Here is a 4977-nt window from a genome sequence, read left to right on the forward strand (position 1 = left end):
TTAACACAATCTATAATTATCTCATTTATTTGTTTATCATCTGTCTTTTCCTCTAGAATGTAAGTTCCCAGAGAGAGAGTAGGCATCATGCCTGTCTTATTCAGCACTGTAATGTTAGCACCTGACACAGTGCCTGCCACTTAGTAGGTGTTAGATGTGTGCTAAATAAGAGTGGACAAATGTTCTCACTGAAGCCCCACAATAACCTTCAGTAATGGTAAGCGCTATTATCCCCACTGTACAGAGGAAGAAACTGAGGCTCAGTCACCTACCCAAGGTCATGCCACTAGAAGGAGGTACAGACAGATTTCTAACATAGGTCTCTGATTCCAAGTGTGATGGAAGGTGGGGACCATTCTTTTTTTTTTTCTAGAATGGGTCTTGCTCTGTTGCCCAGGCTGGAGTGCAGTGGCACGATCTCGGCTCACTGCAACCTCTGCCTCTCAGGTTCAAGCGATTCTCCTGCCTCAGCCTCCCAAGTAGCTGAGATTACAGGTGTGCACCACCACGTCCATCTAATTTTGACATTTTTACTAGAGACAGTTTCACCATGTTGGCCAGGCTGGTTTTGAACTCCTGACCTTGTGATCTGCCTGCCTCAGCTTCCCAAAGTTGTGGGATTACAGGTGTGAGCCACCATGCCTGGCCAGGGACCATTCTTAACTAGTCTGAACTGCACCTGGTTCATCTTCCTGTCTGTCTGCCTGTGTGTCTCCACTCCCAACCCAGGCATCCCCAGAGAAACCTGGGGCAAGGAAGGGAGGAACACAGAATCCGGAAGAATGTAAATCTGACCTTTTCTTTCACAGATTTAAAATCTGTAAATGGCTCCTCCCCAACCCTTCAATCCAAGCGCTTTAAGTTGACCAGCAGGTCGTTAGTTCTGGCCCCTGCCTTCTTCTCCAACTTCTCCTGCCCTCCTGAGCCACCTCACCTTCTCCTCCACCTCCAGACCCTGGCACACACTTCTCAGACTGCAAGGCCGACTCCTTCCTCAGTAGCCTATCCCTCATCTGCCCTTTGAAACTCAGCTCTGGCACCACCCCTTCCAGGAAGCCTCTAGACTTTGGAGGAGACGGTGCCTTTGGGTCTCCTGCCAGAATTTCCGGCTCAAGGCAGGGCCAAACACAAGATATGGTTGTTGTTTACCTGTCTGCCTTTCCCACAGAGACTGTGTGTCATTCTTGGGGTCCAGTGCCGGTCTGGCACATGGGAGGGGCTCAGGAAATGTTTGTAGAATGAGTAAATCAACCAGTGACAAGATTCTGGTACCCAGTCGGCCACCTCATCTCCCCCAACTTCCTTAACTCCTGACATCTTTTCCTGGGCTAGGCCTTGACAGAAGGAGCTCCTCACCCTCCACTGTGGGGTCAAATCAGGGGTGGAGACAATGTGGGGCCCTCCCCCGCTGATTCAGCGCCTCCCCTAATGAGGTGAGGCCTCAGGTTTAGGGAAGGGTTGCCACAGCCACTGGTAGGGGGAGGGTCTGTGATTCTGTAACTAGAGATAGGTGGGGGGCTGGGGTTGCAGATTGAGCTAGGGAGCTGACCTAACCCTGTTGATTCAAAGCCTGCCCGAGAAACCTGTGCCTTTCCTCCCCACACCCCCGTCACCCCGCCGCCAGGCTCTCGGCGCAGCGCGTCTGATACGGCCCTCCCTTCTTCATTCCCTGCCCCGCTCCGCCCCCAACGGCAGCTCCAACTCAGGTCTTTCCAAAAGCAGCAAGGAGCCTCGGGGTGGGCTCTAGGCCCCGCGATGCTCCACATCTGGGGAACGGATAAAGGGGTGCCAGCAACCCCCGCCTTCCCCGCGGTCGATCCGGGTTTACACGAGGCTCATCCGGGATTAGTCCCTGCGCTCGGCTAATCCCCCAGCGGCTGGACCGACCTCGGGGTCCGGAGCGAGGCCCACACAGCACCGGTCCGGGGAGCGAGGACGCGGGCCCAGCAACAGCGCGCGACGCGGTGGGGGGCGGAGGAGGGAGCAGCGCCCCGGGAGGCGGGGCCGGGAACCTGCTGATCCGGTCTCTGTTTTCCGACTTCTCCGGAGCCGGTGTTTACCCGGGAGCCGGACGGAGGAGGCCGGAGCCGATCGAGCCCGGAAGGGGGGAGGGGAGCTCAGTTGGAGACCAAGGCTGAGACCTTTTCGGTTCCAGTCCCCTAAATCGACTTCCAACTCTGGTTCCTGAGCGTGGGAGAACCCGACAGACAGTTGTCTCCCGCCCCTTATCCCATCCAGTTCCGCAATTCACACTCGTTGCCAAAGAGTGGGGAGTGGGAATGGATACACCCGGGAACGATTGCACGTCCTGCAGGCGCCCGGGGAAGAAGGCAGCGCAGCACAACGTTCCCCGGCAGCCACTCTCACCCCGTCCGGCACCTGAGTTCTGGGGGAAAAGGGGTGCCCACAGCAGGTCGGACCCAGCGGAGCTAGCAGGGGTTACTTTGAGGTGTATGAACTAGGGGTCTGTCCTCAGTCCGCGTCAGCTCGACCCCATTCCCTTTTAACACCAGTGCAGGTCTCAGTCCCTCGGCCCTCGCGTCCCCCAGCCCTCTCTAAGGTCTCCAGATTTAGCTCCTACTATCCACGGGACGCAGGCCCGAGGACCCGGAAGAAGCGGAGTGGGGTCCGGTTTTCACACTTTTATTGTAAAGCTCGGGAATAATTACACGGGTCTTTCATTGACAGCTCAGCAAACAAACCGGAAACGAACCGAACCGGAGGGGGTAGGGGCGGTGCCTGCGCATGCTCGCGGCGGGGGTGGGGGGGTCAGAGAAAGAGAAAGACGGAAAGAGACAGAAATCATTACAAATCAACGGGATTGTGCTCGCAGCGCCAGGGATGGGGTGGGGGTGGGGGCGGAGCGGGGGCCCTTCCCGGGAGGAGCGAGGCGGTGGGAAGTGGCACGAACCAAGAGAAACACGACCCCAATGTGGGCACCCGACGCGCCCAAAACCCCCCACCCCGACCCCCACCCCCCTACACACGAGAGAGACACGGCCCCCCTCCCCAATCAGGTAACCCGAGGAGACCCAGTCTCCCCTCCCCATGGGCAGACACACCCGCCCGAAACCCGGTGGGCGAGACACAGTCTCCCCTCCCAGAGAAGTCCCCAGTGGAGACGCCCCTTAAGAGACTTTCTCATGGCCAACACAAGCCCTCCCAACACCTGGAGACAGCCCCGACCCAGGGAAGAAATGGCTCCAGAGGCCCCACCCTCAGGAGAGAGAGGTATCTCAGGGCCCCTAGGAGAAAAGACAACTCAGAGATGCCCAGCCTCATCCCAAAGTGCTGCAGGGCAGAGAAACCCCCATAGGAGAGATGGGGGCAGGGCCAGAAACATCCCTTCCCAGACATGCTTCAGAGATAGCCTCCTTCCCTGTGAAGAGAGATGGCCCCAGACTGACTTGCCTTACGTACTCCCAGGAACCCTGGGAGGAAAACAGGCTCCCCAGAGAGCCTGGATAAGCGGGGGAGACATGCTCCCATGGTCCTCAGCAGGAACACATGTCCCCCAGAGACTCCCAAGGGGAGAGAGAGGGCCTAGAGAGTCCCCAGAGGTGAGAGATACCCAGAGGACTTCCCCCAACCCCGGGATGTGAGACATGCTTCAGGGACCCTAGGAGAGAAATATGTCCCCATATACCCTCCCCCTACCGAGAGACATGCCCTGAAGTAGGGGGATGGGGACCGACTAGGTCCCCTCTAGGAAGACACAGACTGGGTCAGGCTGGGTTTGAGGGGGGCTCTCCTCTGGCCAAATGTCGCCTATGGTACATAAAACTGTACGCGACACAGGCATTGGGGAGGGGCTTCACAGACCTAGGACCCACAGGTGTAGTGCCCAGTGCTGTCACCATCCCCTGCCCACCTTTGGTTTCATCTCTCCAATGCCCAGTTGGTAACAGACGCAGTGCCCTGGCCCCAACCAGGGGGATGGGGGCTCTGTGTTTGCCTGTAGGAAGGGCTTCTGCTCTGTGCTTCTCAGCCCTCCCAGTCATCTGGGCCACCCTCTTTCTTCTGGCTTCTCCATTGTGCAAAATGCTCCTCTGCCCTTCCACTCAGTGCTCAGGGGTCTCTAAGACCAGGGCAGGGTACCCAGGCCACCAGGGGCTTCCAGTGGGAGTCCACTGACCCCAGGAATGCCGCCTGTCTGGACCACCTTCTCCACCAAGCAAATGGGCCTCATACAATCTTCTTGCCAGAATCCTGATCTCCAGGACCCAGGACAATCCTTGAGGCCACTGCCCCACCAGCTGGGCACCCAATACTACCAACTCCGAGACTATTGCACCTGCCCCGTTTGTGCAGGGGGAAAGGGCTGTCTCATTAACAAGCCCCCTGCCCATTTCCTGGGCCTCCCCCAGGGAAAGGAGCCTTTGGCCAACCCCTAGACCTGGCTGCTGCCACCCCAGCCCACTCTACCCCTTCCCCTCCATAGAAGGGCTGTGTATGCTGGGGCCACCAGCCTAACAATGCTCTCCTTCCTAGCACTGTCACCCCAAGCCAAGTTAGGGGTAAGGGGCAGAGAATAGGGTGATTCTTCAGCCCCCTGGCTTTTCCTGGGTGGGGGTGGGGTCTTTGGGGTACAGGAGTCAAGACCCCAGCAGCACAGCTCCCAAAGGCACCAGACGACCCAGCAGCCTGTACCCACCCCTCCCACACTTGGGCCACCTCCCCAAGCTTAGACTAAGTCAAGCAAGGGCCATACCCTGAGTCTCCAGCCTCCCAGCCTGGGCCCCTAGGGAGCTGGAGAGGTATGGGCCAAGGCAGTGGGGGTTTCTGGAAGGAAGAGGGGCTGAGGCTTTGAGATGGCCACAGTGGGAGATGGGGGCTCTGCAGGACGCCCCTTACACCCTGGCCCCCTGAGGTGAAGAAAAGAACTCCACCTCATCATGGCTGACTGGGCTTCTCTGCCCCCCAACCTCCCTACCCCCTCCCCCATGGGACCCCTGACCCTGGCAAAGGGAAGCCCAA

This window comes from Aotus nancymaae, unplaced genomic scaffold (genome assembly GCF_030222135.1).
Source record: "Aotus nancymaae isolate 86718 unplaced genomic scaffold, 86718_ANA_hifiasm-v0.15.2.pri h1tg000064l_1, whole genome shotgun sequence".
Classification (NCBI taxonomy): domain Eukaryota; kingdom Metazoa; phylum Chordata; class Mammalia; order Primates; family Aotidae; genus Aotus; species Aotus nancymaae.